The sequence below is a fragment of the Miniopterus schreibersii genome, assembly GCF_964146895.1.
Source record: "Miniopterus schreibersii genome assembly, chromosome: 14".
NCBI lineage: Eukaryota > Metazoa > Chordata > Mammalia > Chiroptera > Miniopteridae > Miniopterus > Miniopterus schreibersii.
In genome coordinates this window covers 16,854,007-16,870,254 of record NC_138114.1, presented here as the reverse complement: position 1 = coordinate 16,870,254, position 16,248 = coordinate 16,854,007, and the positions used below count along the sequence as shown (strand labels likewise).

The 16,248-nt window shown below is 38.7% G+C and overlaps 1 protein-coding gene across 5 annotated transcripts in view; it reads right to left on the bottom strand.

Moving 5' to 3' along the window:
• USP54 (ubiquitin specific peptidase 54) overlaps positions 1 to 16,248 on the bottom strand; it is a 102,301-nt gene that overhangs the window by 58,315 nt on the left and 27,738 nt on the right. The window contains exon 1 of one of the 5 annotated variants that reach the window (XM_081158170.1): positions 15,035 to 15,092. The exons of the other annotated variants lie outside the window; for them this stretch is intronic. The gene's annotated coding sequence lies outside the window, so the exon portion shown is untranslated. Of the gene's footprint in view, positions 1 to 15,034; positions 15,093 to 16,248 lie in introns of those variants that run through there. 5 annotated transcript variants of the gene reach the window in all.

Below are 16,248 nucleotides of genomic sequence, written 5' to 3'. Positions count from 1 at the left end.
ATTGAGGCACAGGAACATTAAATGGTTGCACAAGACTGTTTTTTCTCTTCTCCAAATTCCCAGACTATTTATAATTTACATGCCATAATTTAAGTATTTGATTATACACTGTAGAGTCATATTATTCTCTATTTGTTTTATTACTCTATTTGTTTTATATGGTGTCAGTCATAAATCCTAAATATGACTGTATGAAATAAAATACTATCGGGTGGCAGACATGTGCTAAACACTATACTTACATTCTTTACTCAATCTCCACAACAGCCCTATCATGTAGGATTTAATAGTTTTATTTTACAGAAAGTAAAGTGGGGCTTAAAGACATTAACTTGCCCAAATCAAAGCTGATAAGTGGCAGAGCTAGAATTGTTTGCCTATTATATTGTGATTTAATTATGTATTTTATTATACTATTCCAAGAGTTTCTATCACAGTGCTGGTCATAAGGAGTACTCAATAAATACTGCCTAATGATTGGCATGGCACCAGGAAGGATTTCAGGTCTCCTACATAGACTACACAAGACCCTCAACTCTACACACACACCCTCACACCCCCCCTACTCAAGGCCGCTAAGCAACTTCCAACAAGCCCTGCAGCATTCTTTCAGCTCAACTGCTGCAGAGGAATGACAAGTACCAAGCCTCCACTTTGCTCACAGCCAAAAGGACTTGGCAGGCAGGTGGGGTTTCCAGTGTCCACATTAGGAGCTTACTGAAACTCAGCCTGCCCTATGTACACACCCCTGAGTTTAGGGAGCAGAGGGAAAATAGGCAGTAGCAGAAAAAAAAGATTCTCAGGCTCTGAATGGCAGTATTATGTAGGGTAAGGCAATAAGCTCTCACATTTGCTCTAGGTGTGTCAGAAACTATGGGTGAGAGCCAAAAAGAACAAAGCCAAGAGAAGAGGCAGTAACAAATGGTCCAAAGAAGTACCGATGACAAAATATTTCACTTAAGTTGCAGGTCTAGCACCAAACAACATAATTCTTTTCCAATGTCATCTACTAAAGACATATGGGAAAATAAATTAAGAGTTCTACCCATATGGCTCTAACAACCTATTTAAAAGAAGAAAAAGATGCCCTGGCCGTTGTGGCTCAGTTGGTTGAGCGTCGTCCCATGCACAGAAAGGTCACTGGTTCAATTCCTGGTCAGGGCATATGCCCAGGTTTCGGGTTTGTTTCCCCTATCAGGGAAGCAGCCGATCATTGTGTCTCTCTCACATCGATGTTTCTCTCTCTCTCCCTCTCCCTTCCTCTCTCTCTAAAAATCAATTTAAAAACATATTAAAAAGAAGAAGAGAAAGAACTTCTTAATACTCAAGTATTTAGGGGTAAAAAAGCATAATGTCAGTAGCTTACTCATAAATGGTTCAGAAGAAAAAAGTGTTTTAAGTATATATGGAAGGTGTATGTATTCATATGTATATATGAAGAGGGAGAGAAAAAGGAAATGGTAAAGCAAATCAATATAGCAAAACATTAACAATAGGCAAATCTGGCTAAAGGGTATATGGGAATTCTTTGAACCATTTCTTACAACTTCTCTGAGTTTTAAATTATGTTTTTAAACTGAAAAGGAAATGATATCTGAAAAATAAAAAAATTTAAAATTATGTAAAAATTACCTTGTACAATATGTATACTAGTGATTCAATGCAAAATTATAACTAAAATTACTAACCTGGTAGATAATAATATTATGCCAGGTGATACTGGCAAGCCCAAACTAAAAAAGAGAGAGAAAAAACATATATAAAAATATATAGATATAAGGACAAAATAAAAATGGAATAAAACTTGAATACATTTCTATGAAAAGGACAGCTCAAAATAGAGTATAATGTCAAGTTGTTATAAGGAGTAAGTGATATTATACAAAGAGGGCTAGGACCAGACTTAGAGTTAGAAGACGTGAGTTCAATTTCCACATTTTTACTACTTTGTAAAATCCCAAACTACTTAGGTGTCCTGAACTTGGTTTTCCAGGTCTGTAAAACAGTGGCACAATACCTATTTCACACAGTGGCTGAGATTTAATGCAATAGGCACGTGAAACTACTAGCAAGTTTTTAAAATAAGCAATAAATAAGTTCACTTAATGAGTGAACTGCTATCCCTAAGAGTAAAAAAGTAAATTTTGGTTTGGGGACCTCAGGACTCCTGAAAGTTGTGAATTACCAGGAATAAGTCTTCTAATTGTATGAAAAGAACAATAGACCTCAATAGGATAAGTGATATGTCAGCACAATTTAGCCAAGTGCTTGGAGAAACATTTGAATTTTACGACTATTTTAACAATACGAAGTTTAGACCCTGGCAGAGTAGCTCAGTTGGTTAGAGCATCATCCTGATACAAGGTTTCAGGTTCAATCCCTGGTCAGGGCACATACAGAAATCAACCAATGAATGAATAAATAAGTGGAACAACAAATTGATGTTTCTCTCTTTCCCCCCTTTTCCCTCTTCTCCCTCTCTCCCTTCCTCTCTCTATTTCTCTAAAATCAATCAATCAACCCATAAAGAACAGTTTAACTTAAAAAGGCAAATAACTGAGTGCTTGCTTCGGCAGCACACATACTAAAAAAAAAAAAAAAAAAGAATGATACAGGGAGGATTAGCATAGCCCCTGAGCAAGGATGACATGCAAATTCGTGAAGAGTTCCATATTTAAAAAAAAAAAAAAAAAGGCAAACAACTGAGCCTATTACAAGGAATAGGGTAACATTTTAGGTCAACAAAGAATGACCGTGTTCAACTAATCAATGATTCAAACGGAAAAACCATGAAGAGTATCTCAGTTTCTAATGAAGGAACAGTAAGTAACCCCATTACTAGTGATTAAAGCCAAAAGTAACCCTAAAGTTAGAAGTCAACGTTTACTATGAGATACCCAAACAGTTTAACCAGGAAAGTTGCTCACATTTCTAGTTTCTGTTATTCTATATAGCAGTTTATTTGTAATCTACTTAAGAAACTATATTTGCCTGATAAATCAACAGGCAATTACCTAAATTCCTTGGTACACTCCACATGTCAATAATTATGTTATTGTCATAATTAGCTAGGTTATTAATATCGATAACAGGAAGAGAGCAAAGTGGAGGCCACACATTATAAGCATGGTCACCTGGGCAGCTCCCACAGGAAGCTACAGCTTCATACTCCCCAGGGAACCACTGGTCCATTCCAAGCAGGTCACTGCGGGAAGGGATCAAAGTGGGTGATGGGCACATGCACAGTAAAGTTGGGGTGACCTAGGGTGGGTGCTTGTCTGTCATTCTAGCCTGGGGAACAATGGGTTGGCTAGTGGGTAGACCCAAATACAAGCCCGCAAAATCTTAGAAGGTTAAAATCCCCAATGAGTTCCCTACTCTCATGCTCTTGTTCTTTCTTTCTCTTACTCCGTGACCCACCACACTCACCCTGCACTCACCTCTACAGCCATGAGGCCTTAAGCAGCCATATGGCCCATGGCCATACAGACTCTACACACAGGATGCTGGACTGGATTGGGCTTTAATGTGGAGCAGAAATTCTGGGAAGTAACCCTAATTCTGGCCCTGCTGAAGACAAGATTGGACTTCTTCCATGATAAGACAGACAGAGATGGGACCTTGGAGGTGAACCCCCCCTAATTTTACACTATCAATAAAGCTTTCCATGAAATCTCATCCTCCCAGGGGGACCTCAGGAAATTCTTTTCCACGTGGCACCCCAAGAACTCCACTTCCACCAATAACAATTCCAAACCATATCTATAGTATCTTATTGTTTATTATGTGGATTGAAATTAGTTAATAGATACAAAATGCTAATATCAATGGCTTGCACACAGTAATTGCTATATAAATTATTGTTATTATTACCTTTCAAACATTCCTCCTTACGGGCTCTTTTCCCTTTAAAGATAACCACAGAGAGATAATCTGATATTCTTTAAAAAAAACAAAACAGCAACAACAAAGGCTACCTTGACCTTAATGCCTATAACTACAGTCCTACAATTTTTTTCAACCTTTCACTATTAAATGTCTCTACAATTAATAATTTACAATTGCTGCCTCTCCTTGTGTACCATCAGAACATGTACTGCACACTTTTACTTCATGGAACACTCACTTTCTAAAGAAATCTAATTTAAAAACCTACTGGCTTTTTTCCATAGGCCTCTTCTTAACTTTCCTGCAGCGCCTAACTCTGGCTACCCTGATACTATACAGTCTTGGATTCATTGGGTGAATTAAGAAAACAAGAGAATGAATAAAATGAAAGAATGACAAATGGACAGTAGATCTATTGCGACAGCTCATTTTCCCTTTCCTTTGCTACTTTATTAAAAGTGGGCATTCCCCAAAGTTTAAATCAGACCTTCCTGGTCTTTTCTAGAGTACTTCCCATGGTGTTCTTATCCACTTCTCTGTCAGAGCTTCAACCATCATTTCTGGTCTGATAAATCACAAATCTTATGAAGCCGAAACCAAATTACCAACTACCTGCAAATTGTCCCACTTTTGTAACAAGTTCAACATGTCCAAATCTGGTCATCTCCTTCCCCCTACCTGTACCCCCCCCTCCCCACCTCCAAAATAGTTCCTCCTCTGACTCTACTATTTATTTATTTATTTATTTATTTATTTATTTATTTATTTATTTATTTATTTATCTATACTAATGGCATCCCCAAATACCCAGGTTTAAAACACCTGTAGTGTTTTATTTCTTCCTATCCCTCTCTCCCTTTCCTATCTACATCACAAAGGCCTGTCAATCCTCCCTTCAAAAGCTCTGTATTGAGCCTTCTTTTTTACTTCAACTGTTTTCACCCCAGTTTATACCACAATTACCCCCCATTTAGACCATTAGGATAGATAAGTTTTTCTGGCTTCCTGTCCCTTGCCATTCCAAATCATTGATATAGTTTTTTAAATAATATTTCTCTTTAACATGCACCATTATTTATTTGTGTACATTTTACACATTAAAAGGTAAAAAGCTTAAATTGTTCCTTAGCAGAACAATATCAGCTGCCAGTCAAAATAAGTTTTTGATAGGATTACTTCCACCTTTTTCACGTCCCAAGCAAGGTAAAGTCTGCTCTTATGATAAGGTTGTAATAACCTAGTTATTAATTAATAACTGTAAAGGAGCGAAGGGAAGCTGCAATTTAGACACATGCCCAGTAAGGTCCGGGTGATGTGGGAAGGTGCTTGCCTGTCAATCACACCTGGGAGCAGGTCACTGGCCAAAATAGATGTGGCCTCTGCACACCCAGGAAGATTTGATATTTAACTCCTGAACAAAGAAAGTTCCCTCTCTCTCTTGCTGCTTGCCCTTGACTCCTGGCTTGCAGGGCTCTCAAGCTCTGCATTAACCCACAAGGTCGACAGCCAGGTGGACTCCACACAATGGACTAATGGACTTTAACTAGCCTGATGCTACATCGAACCCAGCTCCACCATGGAACGGAAACTCTGGACACTGGCTTTGCTTTTAGCTTTGCTAAAGCCCCAGCTGCACCTTTTATAGGACTGGATTAAGGGAAATAGGACTTTGGAACCTGAAAATGTAACCCCATGAAAATAAAGCCTTTTACCACATCTCATCCTCCCATGGGGGCCTCTGAAAATGCTTATTCCAGCGGCACCCCAAGAACCCCACTCCCACTAGTGACAGAAATTCAATTCTCCGGGAACATTACCACTCCTATTCAACACCACACCAAAGGCCCTAGCCTGTGCAATAGACAAGAAAAACAAATTTTAAAAATATATATTGGAATGGGAGATAAAACTACTTTTATTTACAGACAATATGATGTTCTACATTTTAAAATTCCAAGGAATCCACAAATAATAAAATAAAATAACCTCTAAGAACTAGTAAGTGAGGTCAGTAAGGTCACCAAATACAAAGTCAGTATTTTTAAAAAGTCAATTGTGTTTCTATATGCTGGCAATGAACAACTGGAAACTGAAATTCTTTTAAAGTACCATTTACAACAATACCACAAAATATAAAATATCTAGGTATAAATGTAACAAAATATATGTAGGACCTATATGTTGAAAACTACAAAACACTAGTGAAAGAAATCAATCATTTAGGTCCTAGTCCTATTTTTTTTTTTTTAAATATATCTTTATTGCTTTCAGAGAGAGGAAAGGAGAGGGAGAGAGAGAGATAAAAACATCAATGATGAGAGAGTCATTGATCGGCTGCAGCCCACAACCCGGGCATGTGCCCTGACCGGGAATCAAACCCCAACTGCCTGGATCCTAGGTTGACGCTCAACCACTGAGCCACGCCCAGCCGGGCTAGGTCCTAGTCCTAAATGGAAAACCTAAACTAAAAGTTTTAAAAGACAGAAGAAAATTTTGTGACCTTTGGTTATGCAAAGATTCCTTAAATACAACAAAAGCACAACCCATAAAAAAAAGTATAGACTTGGACTTCATTACTAAGAATATCTATGCTTTGTAAGACACTGCTGAGAGAATGAGAATACAAATGAAATACTGGAAGAAAACACGGGGATGAGAAAAAGTAGACTTATATTTGTGAGTCTGCAAAACACAGTTTATTCTTTGTAGTACTATTTATTTATTAATTATTGTATTTTCCATACGAACAACTGTAAACCTACTTTTGCCAACACCATGTTTTCAAATCACATAATGGATAAATGACTTGTATCCAAAATATGCACAGATTCCTCAAAACTTAATAAGAAAAATTGTTCAATATTCTTAAGTAGGGAAAACATTTGAACAGACACAAGTCACTAAAGAAGATATACAGACTTCCAGTCAAGATGGCAACATAGGTAATGTGTACTCCTATCCTCCCACAACCACATCTAAATTACAACTAACCTACAGAACAACCATCATTCAGAACCACATGAAGTCTAGCTGAACAAAAGTCCTATGACTACAAATATAAAGCAGCAGCTACGTGGAGACTGGTAGAAGGGGTGCAGACTTGGAAGGGGCTGGTCCCACATCCACGTGTGGTGGTTATCTCTGCTGCAGAGGTCCCCAGCTGAGGAGCAAAGGGTTCCAGCCTAGGGTTCCAACACCAGGAAGAGTAGTCCCCATAACTTCTGGCTGAGAATACCAAGAGGGATGGTGGCTGAATAAGACAAGGGCTGCTGAATCCCAGGCCTTTCTCTTACAGGGACCACATATGGACTTACTTGGACTCCCTCCCTCTGAGCTCCAGCGCTCAGGCAGCAGGTTGAAAGGCATGAAGGACATACAGGGAAGAACTGAATAGTCTGGCTCTGGAGTGAGGGCTGCAGGGATGGCTTTCTCCCAGACAGAAGTGCTGGCAGAGGCCATTGTTCCTATGCTTAGCTCTCTTCCAACAGAGCTGGCAGGCGGGCGCCATGTCTGAGTCTTCATCAACCTGGTTAACACTGTTTGCCAGCCCTGGTGATTCCTGAGACCCAGCCTCACCCAACTGGCAGGTCTACCCAAGCAGTTTCCAGTGGCTTTCCCATACAAATAACCTTTCTTGGCTCATGCTTTGGACTTTACTAAAATCTCTCCAAGGTTTACAAACCCCAAATAAGTATGCCCTCAGTATCTGGCCTCAGTATACCCCAGTGCCTCTTGCTAAGTGGCCCAGGCCTGGTGCTAGTGGCAGCTGGCCTCAGTTTATAGCTTGGTGTCTCTCCCGGGCATCTCCAAGCCCAGCACAAGTAGCAGCCATCTACAAATCACTCTGTAGCTCATGCAGGGTGGCCTCGAGCAGGGCACAAACAGCGGCTGACTTTGGTCTGCATCTCCCAGGAGGCCCCATAGGCAGCAGACCAGGTGGTCAGATTCAGACCACGCTGGAGTGCCACTCAACCACCTCCACGAGTGACACACTCAAGGGGGTGGATTTATCAGGTACCAGAGCCCTACTGAAGCAAGTCCTGCTCCTCCTGGTAGTCCTGGCCAGTCCTCGCAGCCCATCAACCTAGGGGTGAATTCCTCCCATTCACATGCCAACAGCAATCAAGGCTCAACTACAAGAGATGGGTGCACATAGCTCACAGGAGGGGCACACTTGAAGCACCCAGCTCAGGTGACTAGGGAGGCTGTGCCATTGGGCCCTATAGGACATCTACTACACAAGGCCCCTCTACCAAGACCAGAAGACATAGCAGTTCTACCTAATACATAAAACAAACACAGGGAGGCAGCCAAAATGAGAAGAGAAAGAAACAGGTTCCAAATGAAAGAACGCAACAAACCTTCAAAAACAGAACTAAACAAATTGGAGACAAGCAATCTATCAGATGCGGAGTTCAAAACACTGGCTATGAGGATGTTCAATGAACTCGGGATGAACAGAGAAACTTAGTGAGAACTTTAACAAAGAGATAGGAAACACAGAAATGGAGATAGTGAGGGACATTTGTAATACTTTCAACAATAAAGATAAATTTTAAAAAATAAAATAAAATACACTTCTGGATAAAAAAATAAAAAATAGAGGAATTTAGGAAATTAATATCTAAATGCATAAAAGTAAGTAGACTAAGATTTATAGGAAAAGAGGAGACATTGACAGTGGTAAACTACAGTCCAGTGAAGGCTTCGTATGAAATCTCTGGGTTTATCATGTTTAATATCACAGAACAGCAGTTAATGGGTTAAGTGTTATTAGTTCAGTAGCCTGTTTTACAGAACTTGCTGTACCTAGAATGAACTGTTAGAAAAGTTTTTAAATCTACAAGATCAACAATAAGTAAATGTAAAAAACAGGGATCTCATTAGGTTGAGGGAATTATGGATTTTGTTCCCTTTTCTCTATTTTCTAAATTATCTATAATTCATAGATAAATTATCTATAATTTATAATTTCCTTACTGAAAGTAAAACTAAAATTGGAATTTAAACTCATTGTCCCTAAAAATAGATGGAAGGACTCTGGACCAGAGGTAACCAATCATCGAGACACCTAATATCCTAACAATATGAAAGCTGTTTAACAGGTAACTATTTCCTATTTAGTAATAAGGGACCAGATAGGGATTTCTATTCAATCCTCACTGCTGCCGCTGCTAAGGTCCTAATCCTCACCTCCTCTGGAGTACTACACTATATTACTGACTTTGCCAGGCCTCCAATCCTACATGTGACTACCAGAGGACTCCTAAAATACCATGTCACTCCCCTTGTCAAAAATCTTCACAAGGGGGGGGATATTAATGGATGGAGTTTTAAAATATGCATGCTTTATTTATTTATTTGTTTGTTTTTTAATCCTCACCTGAGGATATGTTTATTGTTTTTTTCAGAGAGAGAGGAAGGGGGGGGAGAGAGACAGAGACAGAAAGAGAAACATCAATGTGAGAGAAAAACATTGATTGGCTGCCTCCCTGTACACACCCTGACCAGGATCAAACCCACAACTTAGGTATGTGCCCTGACTGGGAGTCAAACTTGCAACCTTTCTGGTGTTCGGGACGATGCTCCAACCAACCGAGCCACCTGGCCAGGGCAATGGATAGATTTTTCACAAGTTTCTTTTTCAAAATTTTTTCTTGTCCACCTATTCTACTGCTAACAGGGCAAAAACATAAACAAATAACAAACTTAAAGGAAGAAAAAAAACCAAAGCAGTCAATCAGACCTATTTTGACAGCTTTTTAAAAAATTGACTCATGTTCTTGAGTTTTTTACATTCACATATTTTTTATATTCACATATTCTATCAGATTGAATTAAATGTCTAGCACCTGCACAAATGTGAGAATCATTAGACATTACCTCCATTTCTAGCTACATCTTCTACTCACTCACTCATTGATCAGACATTTCACCTAGCACCTATAATGTGCCTCTCACTCATCCTCCACACCAGGTACACTCAGCTCTTTTTTGTATAATCAATACGCTCTGCCCTCTATTTCCTCAGTGCTTTGGCTCTAATAGTGCCTCTACCTGGAGTGCCTTTCCTCTCCTTTTCTTTTTAAAAATAATATCATACAAGGAACAGCTGCACCAAAAGCGTTCTCAGATTCTCTCCCTCTCACCTTCCCATTTTCTTCATTTATGTCATCTTCTGTGCTCTCAGTGCATGTGGGGCTTACATTACAGCATTCCCATCCTCCCCCATGTTACAGTTATCTGTGTACATGGACTAGATTATATAACATTACATATTCCTTAAGAGCATCCTTTTATTCCAAAAAGGTTGAATATAATAGACATTGAATCTTAAAAGTTTAACTAAAAGAGAAAACTTTCTGTTTGAGGGGTAAGTACCTAGAAAAACCAATTCCAACATCCTGATAAATTGTGACTCTTCATAAATAAAAGAGGCCCCAAAATGTCCATATTTGGTTTGAGATACTGCAGACAAATGTTTCTAATGGAGATTATATCAACTGAATCAATACTTCCTTCTGATTCAAGCTTGAAAATAAAGAGAGATAAGCATCTACAACCATAAAAAAACCTAAGTGATTTGTTGATTCATGGGCTGGTTATCTCAAACTCCCCACTGAACACAGTTACTCAACTCAAATGATTTCCTGAGGATTGGTCTTTGGCAGCTTCAGATTATTACATCATGTACAACAAGAATTGTATGCTAAAAAAAAAAAAAAAAAGAATTGTATGCTGATAAAGGGCAGAAAGGTTTATTTTTCCTTCTATAAGAACTTAGAAAAATGCCTCATTTACAACAAATTTGTCCAAAACTAATTAGAAAAACAAAATTAAAAAACAAGACATGTTTCACTTTGTTACAAGTGACAAACTTTAAGAACTAAGAAATGACAATTGGAGGCTACTTAGCCCCTCCTTATGAAGATCCAGAGCTGTAGATAATTTACTGACTTATCTAAGGAAGGCACCATGATAGTAGAAAGAGCATATGGTTAAAAGTGCAACCTCTGAGGCCCTGGCTGGGTAGCTCAGTTGGTTAGAACATCCCAATACCTCAAGGCTGTGGGTTCGATCCCCAGTCAGGGCACAGACAGGCCTCAACCAATGAATGCATAAATAAGTGGAACAACAAATTGATAACTCTCTCTCCCAAATCAATAAATAAAAATTTTAAAAAATAATCAAAAAAAAGTGCAGCCTCTGCAGGGCCAACCATATTGCATAACCTCAGGAAACACCATGCTTACAGTGGAGATCCAAGGTGTACATTCCCAAAGAACATAATGTGAATTATACAACTTAGGAACCCAGAGTTAGAATTAGGGACTCAGAGTTAGCAAAGTAGAACAGGTCTGGACTCTATCACCTAATAATCGTGTCATCTTAACCAAGTTATTGAATCAGCATTGAAGTCTCTCAGGTACTACACCAGCAAAGTAGGACTAATAAATAAGACCCATCTCATAAGATTATTATGCAAATTTATGAAATAATGTATAGCATATGCATAGTTAGCCCAGTGCCTGGTATTTAGTGAGGCTTAAATGTTTTGACAATGACGATGATGACGAAGAAGCAGCAGAAGAATCATTATCATCATCTGTATTCCAATCCTGCTCCATCACTTTCAGGTCGTTTACTATCTATAATAAATGCAATTTGTTGAGCATAGTCAACAAATTATATGTGCAAAATACTTAGGGCCAGGTACAAAAGAAGAGCTCCATAAAGAGCAGCTATGAGTATGATGACTGGCCACCCCTATCCCCATCCTTTCTCCCTTCTTCTCCCTTTCTCTTACAAACACATCCATAAACTTACCATACAAATTCCATAAAATTAAACTATAATTGATAGCATGAACCCAAAGCAATATCTAAATATGGGAAAATGTATTCTAAAAATAATGCAGTCTCAATACTAGTCTTAATACTCATCTAGAGTATTAAGATAATTTCCAAACTGTTCTTCCTCTTTTAATCCTATCTATAAAATACTGCCAAGAGCCTGGCCCGGTGTGGCTCAGCGGTTGAGTGTCAACCTAGGATCCAGGTGATCCAGGTTCAATTCCCGGTCAGGGCACATGCCCGGGTTGTGGGCTCGATCAATGACTCTCTCATCATTGATGTTTCTATCTCTCTCTCTCCCTCTCCTTTCCTCTCTCTGAAATCAATAAAGATATATTTTAAAAAATAAAAATAAAATAAATAAAATAAAATACTGCCAAGAGCAAACGCTAATCAATCACTATTTAGCTCAGAAAACTTTAGTGATGAAATACTGTCAAAACTCCTTGGCCTTGCCCTGGCTAGTGTGGCTCAGTTGGTTGGAGCATTGTCCTATACACCAAAAGGTGACGGGTTCAATTCCTGGTCAGGACACATACCCAGGTTGCAAGTTTGATCCCTGGTTGGGGTGATCGATGTCTCTCTCTCTCTTCCCCCCTTCCTCTCTCTAAAATCAACAACAACAGAATTTTAATTATTAAAAACAAACAGCCCAGCCGGGCATGGCTCAGTGGTTGAGCATCGACCTAGGATCCAGGAGATTGCGGTTCGATTTCCAGTCAGGGCACATGCCCAGGTTGCGGGCTGGATCCCCAGTCAGGGGTGTGCAGGAGGCAGCCGATCAATGACTCTCTCATCATTGATGTTTCTATCTTTCTATCCCTCTCCTTTCCTCTCTCTGAAATCAATAAAAATATCTTAAAAAACAAACAAACAAAAAAACAAACAAAAAACCTCCTTGGCCTTCCACAACCTTAACCCATGCACATTTCCAATTTCATCTACCACTATTCCCCTTAAAACACAGAAAAAGTTTTGTTCTGTCTATATTACCTTGTTCCCCACCCCAATCTTCCCAGTCCTACCAAATTCTAGTAATCTTTTTCACTCAGCAAACCTGTTTGAAGAAGCCATTCTGCTGGCAACTTATAGTAATAGATATTAATGATAGTCATACTCTAGCAGGAAGGAATAGTCAATTCATTTTCCAAAGGATTGTCTAAATACCACTCACCCACCAACTGGGTAACCTCTCCCTCCCAGGAACTTTATTAATCAGTACTTTATTAGACTACAGCGTAGACTACACTCAACAGAGGCTCAATACTTGTTCAATAAAAGAATAAATGGAGAACTACATGTTGTGAAACACATTTGTTGGTTTAGAGATAACTTAGTTTATAAGCATGATCAGTCATCTCTCTATCTCTTCCATTAATCTACTGTCTGAATCATATCATACCTAATTCAGTATCTTGTGTTTCCAAAAGGTCTATGGAAGAAAGATACTCTATGACCAGTAGGACAAACACAACATTTTTTCTCAAACAGATTGTTAATACCAGAAAACCAGTTAACAGCTGTGGTTAAAAGAAAGCAAATCAATAGTAATTATATTAGGCCCCAGGATAGCAAAATGATAACTGAGTTCCATAACATTGCCCTATATTATCCTCTGGTTCAATAATTTAGAACAAGAGATTTTTTTCCTAATATTTAAACCACTAAGGCTTTTTAATTTAAATGCTTGGTTGCAACTATGCACTATTTATGAATCATTATAAACACATCACTACCCAAATTATTTCATCTCAAACAATAATGAAAGCATGATGGCTCTACAAGAGGAAAATAGGAAGGGAAGCCACTGACTGCACTGGCTTGACTCATTTCGGCTGGGAGAACACTGGTACTGAATGGCACAAGCAACCCCAGTGTGACACACCAAGCACATGACTGGGAAGGTGATAGGGGATACCAGGGAAAGAAGGGCATCTAGAAAAAAACCCTCCTCTGTAGGAGAAGGAGGTAGAACGATGGGCAGGATCCATTGAAATCTACTCTAAAAGCCTTCACAATACTCAAGCAAAAACATACCAGATTCCAGCTTTTGAGCCAGTTCAAATCCTAGCTCTATCACTTAAAACCAAGAGACCTTTAGCAAGTTACTTAGCCTCTCCAGCTCTTTCAGCTGTAAAATTATAATAATAGTAGCCACCATTTAGTGACCACCAACTCAGTGCTAGGCACTAGACAAATGGTATATCCTTTAATTCTCACAATTAATCTACCAAACAGGGATTATTTTCCTCATTTTGAAAAAAAGAACACCCCATGTTCTTTCTACTATGCATGACTGCTTTTTAGAGGGATAATACTGCCTACCTGGCAGGGCTGTAGTGGGAATTAGAAGCAAAGCACTTAGCATAGGAACTAATACCTGCCACATAGGAGCTTAGGAAATCACTATTGAACAGCAATAAAATCCCATAAACAAGTTTTCTCTTACAATGTCTACCATGAAAATGGCATTTAATTAGCAGTACTTCTGGAGAACCCAAGGCTCCAACTTACAACTCCTTGAAATACCACAGTACCATCCATTCTACGTCAAAAATAACACACACACAGTTTCTGTTTTAGCTGAGGATCAAAACATGTAATCCAAGAAAACAGAATGACATGAAAGTGTTATTTGACTTAATCTGAACACCAAACATTAAATATTTAACTTTCAAAAGGATTATAGATCTCACGCCTCAAGGGAGCATGTGCTAATGAACAAATCTAACTTCCGAAAAATAATTCCCAGAAGCATCTGTTATCCTGAAGTACTCAGAAAACCATTTCCCAGACTTGACAACATATTGCCAAAATCTTAGTGAATTTTGCCAACAACATTCTGCTAAGAGGAAAAAAGAATCATTCTGATTCTGGAAATAAATGCTACTTTCCACCTTAGCCACAAAATAAGATCTTTTCTTTGTTATTACTTTTATCAGTATGTTAATACTGAAAATAAGTATAAAGAAATCACAAATAACCTTCAATTTGAAGGAAATTTAAAATACTAAACCCCCAAACCCTTGCCTTTAATTGTAACAAGCTCAAGAAAATCTATGGGAAGGGCTTTTTAAACCAACAATAAAAATCAAATTACCAAAGCCTTAATAATTGAAACAGAAAAGAGCGGAAACAACAGTCAGCATGAAGAAGCCTCCTGAAAGTTAAGAGAGTCCTAAAACTTCAGTTTCAAATTTTGAAATGTTGGTGTTAAAAGCAACACTTCACAAAGACTGACCAGTTCCCTACATTACTCGTCGACCCAGTTTTACCACAAGAAAGATATTTACCTTAAAGCACATAACCTCCAGCAAAAGGCTCCAGCACTCACAAGGGCATCTGTGGGGCAAGGGATACAGGAATGGGGAGGAACAAGAGAAGAGCTAGAGCTGTGGGGAGGGAAGGGTAGGGAGGGAGGAGACAACTGCAGCTAGCAACAATGGGAAACTGTGAATCTAAACCACAAAGGTTTCCCACAGAACAGGGTAACAGGGAGAGAGCAATTCTTTTTACCATCTACCAGGAACTGGCACTGACAATTCATGATAAAACTAAAAAGGTGGAGCCCCCAATTAAATGCAAACAAAGTAAACTTAAGAAACTAACCAAAAGTAACTTGAAAGGACATATCACAAACTTCATAGAGGCTTAACAAAAACAATTAGGAGGCTGTTTCCTCCAGAAGCATTCCTGATGACAAAGGTCAGCAGTATAACAATAAGGTTTGCAGGGTGGCAGCTGCTTCCAAAAGGAGGGCCAGCAGTAAAAACAGTCCTTTACACTGCAGTCAAAAGGCGCACTAAAAGACACTTTCACAGTGCTTTGGCGAGTAACTAAAACAAAGTCATTATTTGAATCCTTAATTCAGAATTCCAAGACTGTCAGGACTTAAATCATTTTAACAGGCAAAATTTCCCCAACTCTCTTAAACAAGACACACTCAACGAAAAATAGTGTGTAAACTGAGCTGTTGGGTTCAAGAATCAATTTTTAAATGCATAGGATGTCAAATGTTCCCAGTCCCAAAGGCGAGGACAGTGAAAGATCTCCACCCCTCTCTCAGGGAAGAGGCCAAGTTATATCACCAAAAACAAACAGCAGGCAGGGTCCTGCCCCCAAACATGTGATCAGTCAGCCCAGAACTTACATTTGTAGGCAGAGCACAAAGGCCCCAGAGGACCAACACACACCCTTCTATGTATCACTCCCAATTATAAAACAGCTTTATTGAAAGGAGTTGTTTTATAAGCATACTGATGAAAAAACTCAACAGCAGAATCCTTGCCAAATATGAAGGTCTGTTGTATTTTTATAGGTTAAAAAAATATATATATGATTTTTAAAAAAGATTTAATTAAGATTTATTGGTAAAATTAAACAGATATAGGCACTGCCCAAAAACTAATTAAGCTCTTACATTTTTACAATATAGTAAATTAAAGTAGTCCTTTGGCAACAAAGAAATATCCCCCCCAAATTTTTTTTTAAAGAAAAAAGAAGCCCT